This window comes from Magnolia sinica, chromosome 3 (genome assembly GCF_029962835.1).
Source record: "Magnolia sinica isolate HGM2019 chromosome 3, MsV1, whole genome shotgun sequence".
In the NCBI taxonomy this organism is placed as follows: domain Eukaryota; kingdom Viridiplantae; phylum Streptophyta; class Magnoliopsida; order Magnoliales; family Magnoliaceae; genus Magnolia; species Magnolia sinica.
This window is the reverse complement of record NC_080575.1, coordinates 105,722,912-105,742,915: the sequence shown is the minus strand read 5'-3', so window position 1 is coordinate 105,742,915 and position 20,004 is coordinate 105,722,912. Positions and strand designations below refer to the sequence as shown.

At 41.0% G+C, this 20,004-nt stretch overlaps 1 non-coding gene across 1 annotated transcript; it reads right to left on the bottom strand.

Annotated features, from left to right (window-relative positions):
- Positions 1 to 17,585: 17,585 nt before the first annotated feature.
- On the bottom strand, positions 17,586 to 17,692 carry LOC131241589 (small nucleolar RNA R71). The gene has a single exon (XR_009169149.1). It is a non-coding gene; the product is annotated as a small nucleolar RNA R71 (small nucleolar RNA).
- Between the last annotated feature and the right edge of the window lie 2,312 nt (positions 17,693 to 20,004).

The window sequence follows — 20,004 nt, the reverse complement described above, 5'->3', positions numbered from 1 at the left end:
TTTGGACCCAAAAAAAATCAAACCCACACGTGATTTGAGTGGGCTACACCAAGGGAAACAATTTGGAGGGTGAGCATTATCTTATATATTGTTTCTAATTGTTTGGTTCACCGAATCACGAATGGAGCTTATCTTTGGTCGTTGGGCCTAACATAGGACGACATACCTAATGGTGAGGGTGGATTTCATATAAATACCATGGTGGGGCCAACTTGAGCCTACGGCCCCTTCTCTCTCCCCACCCTGAACAACTCACTCCTTTCACATCTCTCTCCCACAACGGCTCCCATCCAGTGCTATAAATGCAGCGGGTTCGCTTCATTGGGCTTTCAATACTAGCTGGCCTTGGGCTAGACTTGGGTGGAGTATTAGGTCAAATGGCTGGGTTGGGCTTGGGCGTTAAAATTAAACTGCTTTCCAATCGGATGGGCTTGGCTTAAAAATTAAGCTGGTTTTCAATCGGCCGGGCTTGGGCCATAAAGAAAAAATCACGAGTTGGCCCAAATTTCGCCCACCTAGCTCATTACGGTTGCATTGGCAGGTGAATTTACAAAAACTACAATGATTTCCAGAAGACTTGCGAAAGATGAGTGACCGCTTACTCATGTCAGCCTTACTATAATGTTTGCGTGAAATTCATGTTGATCGTGAGCTGCTTCACCTCATGTTAGGCCTAACTCTCAAATATCAGCCCTATCCTTACACAAATACACCGCGCGCTAAAAATCAAAGTAAAGCACAATACTTACTCTCCATTACGTGAATTGCTCATAAGCTTGGTTTTGAACCATATACCTAAATTTTAGTTGGCGTAGATTTATATAATCATCACATGGTTCATGTAAAAATTATGTATAGAGATCTATTTTTTAATTATTTCTTTTGATGGAATTATAAGTTAGTCTGATTTTTTAGCCCCCAGCCTAATAGGGGAATACACATCTAATGATTAGAGTGGATTGCAAATACAAATCACCGTGGTCCTGTCGAAAATCAAAGGTGTGTACTCTTTCAACTATTAAAAGGTACATTTCAACATTTTATGCTACGCTACTCTTGATTTTTTAGGGCAGTGATATGTGCATGAAATCTACTCCAACAATTAGATATGTAATCCTAAGTTATGCACAGAACTATAAAATCAAGCTAACTCATGATTCATGTGGGCCATACTAAAGTCCATTTTGGATTGTTCCAATATGCAGTATACCAGCCTGGCGATGTTAATTATGCATGACCTCAGCCTGAGCCCGATCCAAACTACCCCTTTTGTACAAGATTAAGTTATTCATATAATGCACCCATCATGCATGATATATGACATAAATTCCCTTGATATCCTGAAAGATCTGGGCCCAGCTGATGGGCTCTTGAACAGAGCCTTAGCCCAACTCAATTATTAAACAGGTTAACTTTTAAAGCCTAAGCCTGAACCTTGTGCCTAGTGGACCACCCCAAGCCAGGCCTGAAGCAGGCCACCCGGGCTTATTGATAGCCTGACCAAAAACTCTTTAAACCGAGCATGGCATGATACCATCTCTCTAAGCAGTGTACCCAACCCTGCCTATTGCCACCCCTAATGATGATGTTTTGCAATTATTTGAGCAGATAAAGGGAGGGGAATAATTCAATGCAATGAAATGTGTACTAGTCACTGAACAAGGCATCTTACAACTATTGAATTAGGGGATCTTGGAGGTGATTGGAGTGGGAGAAGAGAAACCTGCAACCTTTCTCCAATCCAAGCACTCCGATGCTTTCTTTAGCTGTTTATATTTTGGTGTCCAAAGCTCTGTTGAGCTCTGGGCCACGCCCACTTTAGACTCAAATTTGGTTTGTGCTTGGCAGTGTTTGGGCCGAGCCTACACTTATGACCCATGCTCCGCACCAGCCCCAGCAGAGTAACTCAAACCTGAGTTTGAAAAACTAGTTAGGCCCGAACTCGATCCTGCCCAGCCCAAATTTGGTAAAATCACTATTTTCCACTTTAATGTTGTTAATATATCCTTTAATCAAGTGGGGCACACATACACAATGAGATAGATGTCCAGAGAAGTGAAACCAGTGGCATGCGTTCATGGAGAATGGGTTGCTATCTATCGGATGACTAGAACGGGATACTTATAGGAACAAATGAAATTGAGTCTAAAATGACTTGAGCCCAGGCCCAAACCAAAATCTTAAAGGCCAAAGCTTTGCCCACGGGCCAAGTTAGTATTTTCAAGCTGAATTCAAAGTAGAAATGGGCTCATGGAACTTATGCAGGTCACCCAGTCCATTGCTAGCCTTAATTTAAATATTAGGCATGTGGTCCAGCTTTGTTGTGAAATTATGTCATTCCTGATTGACTTATGTGTCCTTACTAGTTTACACATACCTAGCAAAATTTTTAATAAGGTCGCACTATTTTGATGTATATTCTCAAAATCATATATAAATTTAATTAGTTTAAAAGTATATTGAAAAAGTGAGCTCTATATTAAAATGTAATATTAGAGTACATTAAAAAAGTTTTCTCTTCATTGAAATGCTATGCTAGAGCATTGAGAGCACTAATAAGGCCACGTGGTCTTTCTAAATTGGATGCAGATTGCCTGATGACCCAACTTTATGGGGCCCAACATGATGTATGTGTTTTATCCGTGTGTTTCGTCTGTTTTGCCTGATCAAAGATTAAGTGAACCACTTCATAAGAAACAATGATGTCCATTGATGAGACCTTCTTAAAGCCTACTTTGATGTTTACTTGCCACCCCTGTTCATATGGTCACACACACTTGATGAAAGGAGAACACAAATATCATTTTCATCCCAAACTTCTGTCACCCCTATGAAACTTTCAATGATAGGTATTTAATCCTCATTATTTCCAGTGATGTGGTCCATTTGAGGTATGGATCTGCCTCATTATAGGCTCATGCCCTAAAATGACCTAGCAAAACAAATAGCTGTATGGATAAAACACATTATGGTAGGCCCCACATACTCATGTCCTGCGTCATGAGTCAATCCGCGTCCTTCAAAGTCACTTTTCAGATGCAAAATAAAAAAATTAAAAATCATCAAAAGCTGGAAGTGGATTGGCCTCCTCCCCAACCTGGAAAATAAGCCCACCAGGTAGGGGCTCTGTGTGGTCTATCATGATGTGTGGATTTTACTCACGCTATCTTTTTATTATTATTATTATTATTATAAATCATTGCAGTGTATTAGCAAAAAAAGAGGCCGATCCAAAGCTCGAGTGGACCACATGACAGGAAGCAGTGGTGATACTGACAGCTTGAAACCTTCTATTGGGCCATAGGGATGTTTTTTTTTTTTTTTTTTTTGGCCATCCAACCTATTCATAAGGTCATATAGATATGGATGGAGGGAAAACACAAATATCAGCTTGATCCATAACTTCTGCAACTCCCAAGAATTCTTTAACTGTTAGAGTTCAATCCTCACTGTGCGGTTCACTTGAGCTTTGAATCTGCCTAATTTTTTGGTACATACCCTAAACTGATCTTGCAAAATTGATAGATGGCATGGATAAAAGCCCTACATTATGGTGGGCCCCACAGAGCCCTGCTGGAACAAAATTATCATCTAGGATCATCTAGGCAGGGTAGGATGCAATCCGGTTCCCAGCTATCTATTGTCAAAGCTCTGTGGGCCCCACCATAATCTATGTATTTTATCCATGCCATTCATACATTTTTCCAGCTCATTTTAGGGCTGATTCAAAGCTCAAGTGGACCACACCATAGGGAACATCGTGGAGAGCTATGTCTATCACTGAAACCTCCCTGAGGCCCACGATAATGTTATTTTGTCATCAACCTCTTCATAAAGGTACAAAACCCATGATAAAATACCATGATTTATGTGTTTTATCCATGCCATCCATCCATTTTTCCAACTCATTTTCAGGCATAAGCCAAAAAATGAGGCAAATTCAAAGCTTGAGTAGACCACACCATAGGAAACAATGGAGAGAGCTATGTCTGCCATTGAAATCTCCTCGAGGCCCACAGTCATGTTTATTTGTCATCAACCTGTTCATAAAAGTACACAGCTCACATAAAACACCATGATGTATGTGTTTTATCCATACCATCCATCCATAAACATGAGGCAAATCCAAAGCTCAAGTGGACCACACATAAGAAACAATGGGGAGAGCTATGTCTACCATTGAAACCTTCTTGAGGCCCACAGTAATGTTTATTTGTTATCAACCTATTTATAAAGATATACCACCCATTTATGTGTTTTATCCATGCCATACATTCATTTCCGGCTGATTTGAAGATATGAGAATAGATCCAAAGCTCAAGTGAACCACACCATAGGAAACAATGGGAAGAGTAATGTCTACCATTGAAACCTTCCTAGGGCCCACAATAATGTTTATTTCTCATCAACCTATTTATAAAGGTATAAAGACCTAGAGGAAGGGAAAACACAAATACCAACTCCCTCCAAAACTTTTGAGGCCCCTAAATGGTTTCTAACACTAAGCTTTCAATCCTTAGTGTTTCCCATACTTGGGTCCATTTGGGCTTTGGAGTTGCAACCTCATTTTTGGGCTCACAAGGAAAATGAGCTGAAAAAAAATGGATGGATGGTATGGATAAAACACATACATTATGGTGAAGCCCATGAAGCATTCACACCAGCTAGCTGGCTGGTGTTGGGATCACCGGCCATACCTTTTCCGCTAGTAATGAGGTGTCTATTGGATGGTGCTCCATGGGCACTTCCATGATGTATGTGGTTTATCCACCTTGTCCATCTATTTTCCCAGATCATTTGAGGGCATCATCCCAAAAAATAATGCAGTTCCAAATCACAAGTGGACCACACCACAAGAAAACAATGGTGATTGAACATCCACCATTAAAAATTTTCTAGGGCCTACAGTAATGTTTATTTTCCATCCAACCTTTTGATTATGTCACAAAGACCTAGACGAAGGGAGAACACAAATATCAGGTTCATCCAAAACTTTTGTGGTCTCCAAAATGTTTTCAATGGTGGGTGTTCAATAACAATTGTTTCCTGTGGTATGGTCTACGTGAGATTTAGATTTGCCTCATATTTTGTCTCATGCCCTAAAATGATCAGGAAAAATGGGTGGACATCATTGATAAAACACAGTACCTCATGGTGGGGTCCACAGAGCACAGTAGAGTAGCTACTGGCGACTGACAACTTCAGTAGCCAATCCCCGTCCCCTTATTATTTCAGCAGGGACTACGGTCCAAATTCAAACCAATAGAAACTTTGTACTAAACCTAATGATAATAAAATCCTAAATAATAGCAATTATCTGTAGGAATAAGCTCTGTCCGGATTGATTGGGTGAAGAAATCAGGCCGCATCAGCTCTCGAATCCAAGAAAGTTCCTTCTCTAATCATGTTACCGCTGCAACACTACCAACAAATTAACTTGATGAGTTTCATCCATCCAATTATACTATGAGATTCTTCAGTTAAGGCATTATAATTGCATGGAAAGGCTATGGAGAGAAAGGCAATTGACTAGCTCTTGTGCTACACGTGGCATGGTTGACTGAGACTATAGATCAGGCGAAATGTAAGCCAGTGTCATTAACAATGCAAATATGACTTCCTTTGGGGAGGGTACTCAAATTTAAAGTGTTATGGTGCATTTGTCAGAAATATTATAGAATGGGAAGCAAATTAGGAAATAGTCTACCAAAATGCTCCACCTGAGAATTTCTATGATGTGGTTTTCAATTTTATGAATGGGGCTCATGGATGTGTTACATAACATCATCTAAGCCTTGTCCAAATTAACTGGCCTCGGTGGATGAATCTTATTCTATCATTCCACTCTATCCAATAACAAATCTTCAATTAGATTGTAAGTCATCAAATCTTTTCCTAGCTACTTTCATGCACATCCTTTTAATCCTTTCCCTTACCCTTTTACATCCTTTAACATGTGCCAATTCACGTCTAACACGGTGTCCGTTGCATATAACAAAAACCAAACCTTCTAAGTCTTCTTTCTCTCATATTTTTACCTATTGATATTAAATGTTTCCCTAAATTTTCTCTCTCTTTTTGTTTTGTTTTGTTTTTTTTTTTTCCTTTTAAATATTCTCTCTAGAAGCTTTCTCAAAAAATAACTTCCAAAGAAAATGCATCTCTCCTTTCATTTTCTAATCCCCCATATGGGCCCCTTGGGTGGGAGCTTGGAAAATGAAAGAAAGAAAAAAAAAGTGACATTTCTTGAAAAGCTATTTACCAAGTAAGCATTTGGGAATGTGCAAAAAAAATAAAATAAAATAAAAATTACCGGATTCTTGGAAATATTTTTAGGACTTCTTCTATGAAAAGAATTTCTTAGAAAATGTTTTGCACCGAAATGTGAACTTACAATAAAGGAAAATGTCATTTTCTTGAAAAATATTTTTCCACCCAAAATACTTTCTTAGCTCTAAACATGGCCTTTTTTAATAAAAAATCATAGAAGATTTCTTTTTAAAGAAAATCCCCCTAGGTACCCTTTCCTTTTTTTTCCTACTCTCCAAAAACTTTCTTGGTACACAACTTTCAAAGAAATGTCACTTTCTCTCAACTTTTCAAGCTCCCAAATAGAATCATATTTTACTTTATACAAAAAAGTGAATTTTTTTTTTTTTTTTAACCATCAAATATTGATATTATCTCATATATGGCATCTCATATATGGCAAAGCTGTAGAAAAAGGAAGCTTAACAGCAAAAAGTAAATCAATCATTCTCTTGAAAAAATAATCATCTCAAATATTTTCAAAGCTCCTTAACAAGTTTTGAAAATGTTGTCAGATATCTTTAACCTGTACATGAAACAAGAGTTCGATCAATCGACCACCTTAGTCGACCAATCGAGTAAACAAACATGGGTTTGATCGATCGATCAACCACCTTGGTCGATCCATCAAGTGAACCTCAAATTATACAGACTGGTCTTTGGATAAGTTTTGAACAATCTTGATCGATCGAATTGTCGGGTCGATCGATCGACAGAATTTGAAAAATCCCAATTAAATCTTTTGACTGTTTTTGGCATGTTCGGTTGATTAAACATGGCTTGTTCGATCGATTGAGGATTGCTTGACCAATGTCGAACGATCGGTCGACGACGCGCGCGATTCTTCATAAGTACGCGATCTGTTTCTTATTTTGGACGTTATGCTATATATTGGGTGTAATCGATATTAGGATATTCTAATGGGGATTCTATGGCATTACTAAGGGTTTTAGAGAGAAAAAAACAAGGGTTTTAGAGGGATTCGAAGGGATTCACATTGGTGTAAGTGCTTCCATCTCTCATAATATTAATTTTATAGTGGATTGCTTGTCACTTTGTGCCCTTGATTTTTCCTGCGAGGGTTTTTCCATGTAAATTCGCATGTTATCTATGTGCTTTGATTGCTTTGAGTTCCTCTTGTTTGATTCGAATTCGGGTTTGCTTTTGTGTTATCCTAACAAAAAATACACATCTAAACGAGGAAAAATACACATTGAAGTTCTTTAGAGCATGTGGTCTTTTAGAAAAAAAAAAATACCTCCATAACAAAATGAGGAGGCTTATTCAATTTATGTGAACTTTTTTATATCAATGAAACATTAGGCCCTCTAAATGATAATTTCATACCTCTTAACATCAGGTTTGAATGTAGAGAAACAGTCAAGCAACTCTTTATGCCCTTTAGATTGGAGTATATTTGGTAGACACTTTGGCTTAACGTATAATATATTTATCTCGAGTCAGATTGCCGGAGCGTGAAGTCACCGTTCTTTTTTCTCTATTTTTTCTTCTCATTTTCCTTTTCAATTAACGAAACCACAATTGATACCTTCTCTCATTGATAAATATACCCATTCTTCTCCTAATAATACATTAGTAGAAAACAAGAATTTCAGAAATGTATTACATCTCCTAAAAGCTAAGTTCATTAGCTAGCTTAGAAGACCTTTAGTTAGAAGATAACCATCACACGATAAAACATTTTTATTCTTGTAACATACTTTTAGTACATTTGAGTTTTGATCATCAATCATATAAATCTACATTTTTTATTTATTTTTTATTTTTTAGAGAAAGGTGGGAGCACACCTATTGAGCGTCAAATATTACATATTAGACCCTATTGATTGCATGGATTTACGATTATGATATTGCTTAATGGCCTGAATTAATCGTGTTTGTAATGCAGGATGTGTTTAAGAACCTGGACTGAAAAATGATGCTAAATGTATGGATTGACGCTCTGAATTCACCAAAGCATGAGACAAACCCCAGGGGACTAAGACTGAAGGATTTACACACCAGGGATCCAAGGAAATAAAGCCGTTCACGTTAAAGAGGCCCAAAACTGGCACAGAATGTAAGATCACAGGGTTCTCGTCATCTGATTGGCTCGAAACTTCATACATAGGGTTGGGACCATAAATTAACCATACACGTCAAATTTCATCTGTTATATCCCTGTGGAAGTGGCCCAACGGACAGATCAGCCTCTAAAACAGTGATATGGGGCCCACCTGATCTCTGGATACGCTTCAGTTTTGGACTCAACATCTTAAATTAAAAGGGGAAGAAGATGGATGGAGAAGATTTTATATATACATCATCGTGGACCCCACCTGAGTTGGGTGTGCACTATGCACATATGCACCAGGCGTGCACAGAAACTCCAGGACGGTCAAACAGTCCTGGACTCGAGCTTCTTAAAAAACGGCAAGTGTCGTCCCCTCTGTTACGCAGACGAGCAGACTGCGGAAGCTGGTGGGCCACCATCATGGCCCAAAGGGTTAATCCAAGCCATCCATCTTGTAAAGGAGCTCGGAAAGGTCGACGCCATGTTGACTATCTGCTCCCATGCGCGCACATATGGGAAAGACTCGATCAAACTCAAGATGGATGGCGGAATACAATATTCTGTAGGCCACACAGAATCCAATTTGAAACCAGATATTTCTTACTGGTTTTTCGAGCAGAATGCAGTGGACGGCGTTGATTTTTCAAAACAACAGTGAAGTGGGCCCCACCATCAGCACAGTGTCCGTCTTGCCCTGCCTCTGTTCCCGCGGTCCGGACGATCCGGGAGGCTGTGGTCCACCCCTGTTGATCGGACGGTTGATCTGATCCGTCCAGATGAAGACCGGGCTCGGGACGAACACCACCAAAAGGGCAGACGTGGAGCTGAAACAATCAGCACTCTAGAAACCTGCTCCCAACACCGTTGACTGCGTGCGAAAGTAGTTTCTAAAAAAAAACGCGCCTGGCTTCCGCAAGGCTCCGTCTCGCATGCTGTTTCCTATTTGCGCAGGGAGTGCACACCATCTTTTATAGGGATAAAAGGCAGAAAAGGGAGGAGGGCTTGGGCTTGAATGGGGAGACAGGGAGAGATTTGGTGGCAGCAGGAGGTTAGCTCGGTTTTAGCTGGACGTGGAGCAGGGAGAGAGATAGAGAGGAAAAGGTTTTTTTTCTTTTTGTTTAAGGGTTAGCTGCATCATGACGGGCTAAACCTCTTAGCTGGGCTAAGAGGGGAAGCTTGTAGTCTGATGGGAGCTTTTTACTTATGCCTTTTTGTTTAAACTGAACTGATATTATTTTTAGTTTAATTGAGGAATTGTTTTTAGTTTTTTTTTATGGTCTGTTGTGACTAAAATTACAATGGGTCTGCGATGGCTTTGAGTATTTCTCCCTCCCCTTGATGTTTATGACGTTAGGAAGTCCTGTTATTCAACATCATCTCATGGGCATGGTTGGATGACGGTATCCTTCCTAACATTCATGCATTGTTGAGTGGTTGGTAATTAGTTTAATTCTGTTGTTTGCTTTGCCTCCTGGGCATGGTTTGATGATGGAATCCATTCTAATTCATATACCTTTCATCTCTTTAAAACTATATTAAAAGAAGTTCAGTGTAGTTTACATGGTGATGGCATAAGATCTCCCTGATCTCTACAAGTGGATCCTCTGAATCCCCAGTTTCCCTTCCTTTGAATTCCTTAAGTTTAGATTAATCTCTCACCATTATTCATCAATTTACATTGGATTTAGATTTCATCTTAGGCTAGTCCTATTTCTACCTAGTTTCAGGTAACGTACGGGTATCAGTCCCTTGGGATTCGACCTCGGTCTCACCGAGTTATTACTACATCACAACCCTATACTTGGGGAGTGAACAAGTTTTTGGCGCCGTTGCCGGGGACTGACGGCTACGATTTTCTGAAATTAATTAGTTTTAGGATTAGTTTAAGATTAAGATTTTTCTCACTTTAGGTTTAGTTTTTCTAATTTCTAGAAAGTAATCTGTTTCCTGTTTTGTAGGACCTTGACATTAACTTCTAATTTGGTAATTCTTTTCCAAATCCTCTACTCTTTCTATTTTTAGAATTAGGGTTTGAGTTTTAGAAGTTCTCTAATTCTAGTTCTCTTTTAATTATAGAATTTTCTATTTTCTATTTTTTTTTTATAGTTTTTCCCTTTTGGGGAACTAACCCAACTCTTTTGTTTTGTAAGTTGGTAAATTCTTTCTTAATTTCCTCCTTGCTATTTCTATATTAGGATTCTTTTTTAGCAAGTTTCTAATTCTAAACTCTTTTAGACTCTAACTTTGTTTCTTATTTTATTTTTAGAAATTTCCTACTTGTAGACTTTTTATTTAAAAATTAACTTTTCTATTTTGTAGGCCTTTAAGATAGAAATTTTTAATTCGGTAAGTTTTTTCTCTACTTTCTATTTTTTAGTTCTCTTTTAGTAATTTACTTTCTAGTTTAGGATCTTCTTCTTTTAGAAACTATTTTACTTCTATCTTTCTTTTTTTAAAGATTTTCTAATTCTAGACCTTCTCTTTAGAAACTGACTTGTTTGTTTTCTTTTGCAGGTCTTTAACTTGGGGACTTCAATTTGGTAATTTCTTTCCAACTCTCTCTTTCTTTCTAGATTTTCTTTTCCTTTCTTAGGATTAGGTTTCGAATTTGATTGAGGGTTACGGGTGTTTCATGCCCAAGTGGGCCCATGACAACATTCGACGTCTCTTGACTGAAGGAGGATTGGTTGAGGGGTTGACTATCCATCGCAGGACTAGACACCACTCGAAATCCCTAGAGTTAATTGAAGTTATGGCTGAAGACCAACCTCCTCTACTTCCACCCAGGGTGGAGGATACCCAAGATGTCACGCCCCAAACCCAGAAATCGGATTCGCAGGAATTCCGATCACCGAATCCGGTGCCGACAGCCTCCGTAGTACCCCATTCTCAGGTCCTAGCGTCCATACGCCAGATTCCGATCCTGGGATCCTACAAGGAGGATTTTTTTTTAATTTTTTTTTGTACATTTAACTCATAATAAGCATAACCACAAGATTACCCAATTGACAAAGGCAACATCATCATCACATATCCACTAATATAATCATTTGAGTACAATGCTGAAAGGGAAAATACATATATCGAAATCAAAGCTCCAGAATACAACTGCACGCTCCAAGCTCAACACTGCTGCAACCTAAAAACACCTGCACGCATCTATCGTGCATAAGCTTATAGAAAGCTTAGGGGGTGGTGTAAGTGTGTGCACAAGGTAAGTGCCAAGTATTCAATACAATGCCATTATCATACAAACTGGAAGTACTGGTAATCCATAAATCGTACAATATCGGAATAAGCAAAGATACTAGCAAGATCATGAATTATCTGAGTAAGCAGAAATACTGACAAGAGCAGGAATTATCAGAGTAAACAGAAATACTCACAAGATCATAGATCATACGATAACAGAGTAAACGGAATACGAACAAGTCCATGAGCCAATCAATATCAGAATACGCAATATATAACAGCTACGCAAACGAGGAGTCATAAAGAGCCAAATATCAAATGCCGAGAATGCAATGGGGTATATAATTCCTTATGTGTTCACAAATACGTCAGCCATATCTAGACCATATAAATGCAGAAGCACAGTAACCCAAGATGTCGTATGCCGCGGATGTAATGCAATATGCGGTGCGAATGGAATGACCATGTTGGAGTGTGAAGTCGGGATGGTAGTACATAGTATCGCAGGCTATGAGGTCCATCACAAGGGACTTCTATCCAAACCAGTCCCCTACCTAAATTTGGATAGTCACACTCAATGTGATAAACTCCTGATCTCAGGTTAGTCGCGCGCCCCAACCGAAATCCTGGCCATTGCGAAGGCACACGTAACAACTAGTTGCATACCACCAACCCGAGTAGATAGTGAATGAATGAATGCATGAATGAGTATGCAACTCCTGCTCACTAAATCCACATATCAGTACGGTTCATCTCTGGGATCATCACCGGGGTTTAGTACACTCCAAATGGTACTGCCGCTCTCCCAGCCGCACAGTCCAAGTGAGCGAAAGAAACCTCACTATCCGCCTGGCCAATAGTCTGCCATTACCTATCCGGCATGTCGATAGCGGACCCATTCACGAGCTAGTCAAACTTAGCCTAGTATTGCCCCCTACCCTCAGGCGGGTAAGGCCACACCCCCTCCCAACCAACCACGACACAATGGGAGACGCGGCCTCCTGGTATTCGGCACTCGGGCGCTCATATATCCACTCGGTCTCGACGTTGGGGCGTCTCCTGGCCACGGAGGTTTAGGGATTTTCACCCAGGGACATCTATGGCGCCCGTATGCTATAACAAAATATTTCCAGTGTCCCATTTGACCATCCACGATACGCCTGTGGAGGCTACGACCCTGGTGTCGTTAGGGCGTACAGTAATCATAATGCGAGATGCATGAGTCATACAATCCAGTCATGCATCAATCCTGTGCATACTGCGTGCTCAAGTGAGATAACCTCTGCCTATCAGGGAGTCTCATAACAACATGCTCAATGACATAAGCAATGATCAACCACATCTCATAACAAACATGCAGATGATGCGTATGGGCATATATCATGATGCTATGCTGTCACATACTCATAATTGGTATCAGCAACCGGCATCGACAATCGACCCCGACAATATGGACATTTAACCAACATTGCCCCCCAAGGAATGGCTCTCATGGATCCTAACATATAGTGGACCCATGACCTCACACAAGGGCCAAATATAGAACACCATGGGCCTTACTCAAGAGCTTAATACATATCACGATGGGCCTTTCACATGGGCCTAACATACATCACAATGGCTCCATAGCCTAGCCCTCAAACACACCACAATGGGCTTCGTACAATCATAATGGGCCGCGTCATATGGGGCTAATACGCATCACATGGGCTACATATACATCACAATGGGCCATGTCCATGGGCCTTTATACATCATAGTGGGCCTCAACCTACGGGCAGAATATACATCACAATCGGAATCCACAATCGGCCACGATGATTGGCCTTGATCGATAATCAGCCAATCGACCACAACAATCATAATCGGTAGTCGATAATCAGAATCGGCAAATCAGTCACGTCAATTAGAATCGGTCAATAATCAGCCTCGTTGATTGGTCGAACATGGCCTATGAGAAGGTCACAATATGAACATTCAACCATCATCGCCCATCAAAGTGGACATTTAACCAACATTGCTCCTAAATAGTGGCCCATGTAGAGTCAAACATAAGGTGGGCCCAAATATCCGACAGGTGGCCTCAAATAGTCATCACAGGTGGGCCTTACACACGCAGCCGTGGGCCTACGCATCACCGTGAGTCGATACATTGGGCCGCACCATTAGCCTAATATGCACATCACGGTGGGTGGCATCATTAGGCCGCATCAATGAGCTAGAAATACATCTCGATGGGCCTTATCACATGAGTAGGAATATTTCACAATGGCCTCACTAAATGGGTCGGAAACACATCTCAATGGGCCACGACGTATGGGCCGAGTATATATCACAATGGGCCACGACCCATGGGCCGCTACCCGTGGGCCTCAAATACAAGTGGGCCACATTAATGGGGCCCATATATAAACCTCAGCTGGGCCCTGCTCATGGGCTTCAAATACATAATATGTGGGCCCTACCCATGGGTCTTATATGCATCAAATGGGTCACGCATCATGGGCCCAATACATGTCATAATAGGCCTTGCATCAATGGGCCGCACTAATGGGCCTCGTACACATCAAGTGGGTTGTATCAAATAGGCAGCATTAATGGGCCTCGACCCATAAGCCCTGATATATATCATAATGGGGTGCCTACCCTGGATGGCGTGGATAAAAATACATCAAAGTGGGCATGACAAATGGGCCACAACATACATCAAAGTAGGCCTCATAACATGGTCATACATACATTAAATGGGCCACACCAATGGGCCCCATGTATATCAAATGGGCCACACTCAAATATAAGTGGTGATAATGATTTCCACTACTAAAATTTTCAAGGCCCGCCATAACATTTATTTACCATCTAATCTGATCATAAGGTCTCAAGATTTCAAAGATAGCCGTTCAATCCTCACCATGCACTATGGTCCACTTGATAAATAAATCTGTATTATTTTCATCCTAAACCTTAAAATCATTTTTCCAAAAATGGTTGGACGGTTGGATGAAACACATGCATCGTGGTGAGTCCCATAGGGATGGAAGGCATAGATAAGTCACATATCTCATTATGGAGGTCCACAATTGTGGACACGACACATACATAAATGGGTCTTAAGTAAGACCCACCAAAATGTTTATTTTCCACCCATCCTAGGGCCCAACATACTGTCCATCCAAACTGGGGCCAACATGATGTTTATTTTCCATCCAAACTGGTCTGGTGATAGGGTCACATGGGCCTAGGGCCCGCTATAATATTTATTTGCATCCAACCTGGGCCACTGTAATATTTATTTGCATCCAACCTGGGCCACTGTAATATTTATTTGCATCCAACCTGTTGATAAGGTCATATAGACCTGTGGCCCACTACAATATTTATTTATTTATTTATTATTATTATTATTATTATTTTAACCTGTTGATAGGGTCACACGACATTGGGACCCACTACAACATTTACTTGCATCCAATTTGTTGATAAAGTCACATGGGCCAGGGGCCCGCTGCAATGTTTACTTGCCATACAACCTCTTTATAAGGTCACGTGGACTGAGCCACTGTAATGTTTATTTGTCCACCAAACTTTTGGTACAGTTATGTGATCCTGGGGTCCACCATGATGTAGTTCACAAATTCAACCCATTCATTGTGTGTGTCCCACAAATTTAAGGGTCCAAACCGAGTTTCAGGTGGATCCAAGCTGCATGTGGACCCCAGAAGTTGATTCCATGTGGCTTGACATACCACCGCATAAAAGGTGATGGTGTGGGCCATACGAGAACTTTTTATGACTGATTTTTGGAACTAACGTATCAAAAAAGGGGACCTATTAAATGAATGGCATGGATGTAAAACATACGAGAACTTTTTATGACTGATTTTTGTTCACAATTGGGGCCAATGGGACCCTCCCTACTTAACGTTGGACGTCTAGAGAGTCTGGACGTCAACGTACGTGCATGCATATTTATTTATTTTTTTCTTTTATCCTAGGTGGAACCCACATTAATCAGATCTAATCCGTCCATTATATGTGTCCCATAAAATTAGAGGTCCAAACCAAGTTTCAATCACATCCAAAACTCAGGTAGGCCCCACCAAATAATTTTATATGTTTAGGCATGTTTTCACATGATTTTAGATGGTGTGGCCCGCCTGAGTCCCGTATAAGACTGATTTTTGGGATGGACACCTGGTTTGTAGGGACCCGTCAAATGCACGGTGTTGATGGTCGACACACATCACGGTGGGGCCCACAGCTGGAGCCATGAGGCCCAGCTCGTCCGCTGCCCGTCAGCGTCCACTGGCAGTGACAGCAGCAGTGTCAGCGATGCTTCCTCTTGTCTTATTTTTTTTAAGAGAATAGTTTTTCTAAAGATTTTCCATGGTAGGGCCAACATCAGGGAAATCCGTCCCGTCCATTAACTTCTACGGCTCAAGACAAGCCAAACAACACCAATATGCAGCATATTTGGCAAATAAAAACATCAAGATGGTTTCTTTAACGGTAACCACTACTATTTCCTATAGTATGGCCCGGTTGATTGTCAGATCAGCCTCATCTTTTGACTCAACGTCTAAAATGGGCCGAGAAACGAAATGGACGGCGTGGATTTTATACATACACCAAGGTGGGGCCTGCATCAACAGCCCATCCCAAAAGCCCCCCTTTTTTTTTCTCTGGACCACTGTCCTCATTCCTTATAGTGGCAACGTCCAGCGTCCCAGGACGATGGACCGTTGTCTAAGACATGCATTTTAAGGTGGGCCCCACCTATGGACATGTTGCCCAGATGGGTCACCCAAATAGTTGAATGATATGGGTAATACACACATCAAAGTGAGGTCCATTTGATGAGCCGTTTGGACATCCACAACTCATTAAGTGGGCCACACAATCACATCTTCATAGACAAAACAAATGAACAAGAGAGGGAGAGAGAGGGAGAGAGAAAGAGAGAGAAACACCCACTTGATCTTCTCATTCTTCTTCCCATGGGTTCATAAGCCTTCCAGGACTCCTTCTAATGGTGGAGATGGGCTTCTAAGGGTTAGATTAGGAAGGATCTAGATGTAAGAGGGTTGGAAATGGAGCTTGCTTAGGACGTCCATGGCTAGCAATGGGAGTGAAGAAGAAGAGAGAGAAAGTGAGAGGATAGAGAGAGTGAAAGGATGGGTTGTAAGAGGTGAATAATGAGTTTTGAAAAAAAAAAGAGAGCATTTATGGGGTAGGCTAGGTAAGGGGGGTAGGTTAGGTTGTAGAATAGGGTGATGTCATCCCTAGGATCGTACACGGGTCATATCGTACATGGGTCATCCTCATTATGATTATGGAAAAATGTGTACACCATGGCCCGCAACGTGTGGTCTACCGCTATGATCGTACACGGGTCATATCTTGAGATCTAGACGTCGGATTGACACATGAGATGCGGCATCGGAATCGTAGCGACGACATGGTCGCAATGACATAGGTCTCGGGTCGAACCGTCTCAGGTGAATAGGGTGTGACTCACGGTCAAGCGCAAATGAAATCTACAGGTCGCGGGTCACCAAAATTCGACCGGGAGGACCACAGAGGCATACGGAACGATACGAGCTAGGATACGGGTCTTACACAAGATGAGAATGAGGTGCATAGGCACCCCCGCCTCGTACTTTACGAGATTATCTACAACCGGTGGGAGTGAGTACACCCTCATGCATGATTTTTCCTGAAAATACAGGACAAATGGACATCAAGCCAGGAGTTATCCAACTCCTTCCCAAATTCCATGGACTTGAATCAGAAAGTTCATATTTACATTTGAAAGAGTTCGATGAGATTATAGCTACATTATATTTTCTTAATGTATCTGAGGATACAATCAGGCTGAAACTCTTTCCTTTTTCCTTAAAAGAGAAGGCTAAGACGTGGTTACATTCACTGCATCCTAGATCCATTGGCACATGGAACGACATGCAGAGGGAATTCATAAAAAAAATTCTTCCCACATCATAAAACGATTACCCTCAGAAAAGCAATCATGAACTTTGCCCAAAAGGAAGATGAAACATTCTTCCAATGTTGGGAAAGGTTCAAAGATTTGGTCAGTTCATGCCCACAACACGGATTTAAAACGTGGCGCATTACAAATTTTTTCTACGATGGACTGACATCTTCCATGCGCCAAATGGTCGAGACAATGTGTAATGGAGAGTTCATTAATAAAGATGTCGACGAGGTATGAGACTACCTCGACAATCTGGCTGAAAAAACACAATCTTGGGACTATTACCCAAAATCAAACACCACGTCTAGACCAACTCAATCTAAGGAGAAAGGTGGAATGTATCTCCTGAAGGAAGAAGATGATCTCAAGTATAAAGTGAATAATCTCATAAGAAAATTTGAAGCCATGGAAGGAAAGAAAGATAAGGTCAATGAAATTGTTTGCGGCATCTGTGATTGCAACATTCACACAACTGAAAACTGTCCTACAATACCTGCCTTTCGAGGAGTGTTGAATGAACAAGCCAATGCCGTAAACAACTATCAAAAACCTTTTACTGGACCTAACTCCAATACATACAATCCTGGTTGGAAAAATCATCTAAACTTTAGTTGGAGGAATGGACAAACGGCTACCCCTCAAGGTTTCTTCAATCAAAATCCAAATCAAGTGAAACCTCAAGAGGAACCGGTTCAAAATTCCATACAAGAGCTGGCTCAGGCAATGCGGGGATTTACAGATTTTATGCAAAAGATAGATTCTCGTATGATGGTATAGAAAAGGGGATGCTTCCTGCACAACCTCTCCCCAATCCTAAACCGCAGTATGAGATTAGTGATCCTAGCTCTTCAAATTAGATGGGGCACGCTAAATCCATCACCACTCTTAGAAGTGGAAAGATCATTGATAAAACTCTTCTGGTTAGGCCCGAAAAGACACAAGAACCAGAAGAGGACAACAATGATGGATCTAGTGATGCCCCATAAAAATTAGAACCGAAACTTCTAGAGAAGCCAGTTGCTCCGTTCCCCCAACGGTTGGTTGCACCAAAACGTCTTTCTAACTCTCAAGATATTCTGGAGGTGTTGAAACAAGTGAAAGTTAACATTCCTCTACTTGATGTCGTGAAACAGATTCCTTCATATGCCAAATTTTTGAAAGACTTATGCACGACCAAAAGACGGCAAAGTATCCAAAAGAAAATCTTCTTGACTGAGAAAGTGAGTGCTATCCTGAAGCAAGACGTGCCGCAGAAATTTAAGGATCCCGGTAGCCCAACTATATCATGTGTAATCGGGGACCATCGAATTGATCATGCACTTCTTGACTTAGGAGCGAGCGTCAATCTGATTCCCTACTCGGTATACAAACAGTTAGGTTTGGGTGAATTAAAACCCACCCTAACCACACTACAACTTGCCGATCGCTCTGTTTGTGTACCAAGAGGGATAATTGAGGATGTGTTGGTCCAAGTTGATAGATTTTACTACCCTGTAGATTTTATCATCCTGGACACCGAACCCATCAATAACATGAGCACTCAGATCCCCGTCATTCTTGGTCGCCCATTCCTTGCCACTTCAAACGCAATTATCAATTGCAGGAATGGTGTCATGACTATGTCTTTTGGGAATATGACATTGGAATCAAACATTTTTTTCAATAACAGCAGAAACTTAGAGGAGGATGACGATTTCCACGACATTAACATGATTGACTCTTTAGCGGAAGATACGACGCCTCTGACCTTATCCTCTGACTCTCTAGAGACGTGCCTAGCCCACTCCCGTGATTTTGATGATGACATGATTAGGGAGATGTGTGCCTTGCTTGATACTGCACCGGTACTTGAAGTTAACCGGTGGAGGCCACAATTTGAAGAATTGCCACAAACCGATGTAGTGCCTCTACCGTCTAACCTCAAGCCGCCGAAGCTTGACCTAAAACCTTTGCCCTCTGATTTGAAATATGCTTATTTAAGTCAAGATGAGACATACCCGGTGGTGATCTCTGCCCACCTGGAGAAAGAACAGGAGAGTATGCTCATATCTACTCTCATTGAGCATAAAGGAGCCCTGGGATGAACAATAGCGGACCTCAAGGGAATCGATTCCTCAATTTATACTCATCACATATATCTTGAGGATAATGCAAAAACCGCTCGACAACCACAACGTAGACTAAATCCAAATATGAGGGAAGTGGTTAAGGCCAAGGTTCTTAAACTATTGGACGTGGGTATCATATACCCTATATCTGATAGTCAATGGGTGAGTCCAACTCAAGTGGTCCTTAAGAAGTCCGGAATCACCATCGTAGCCAACGCTAATAATGAACTCGTGCCAACTAGAGTCACTACTGGTTGGAGAATGTGCATTGACTACAGGAAGTTGAATACCGTCATGAGGAAAGACCACTTTCCTTTACCATTCAT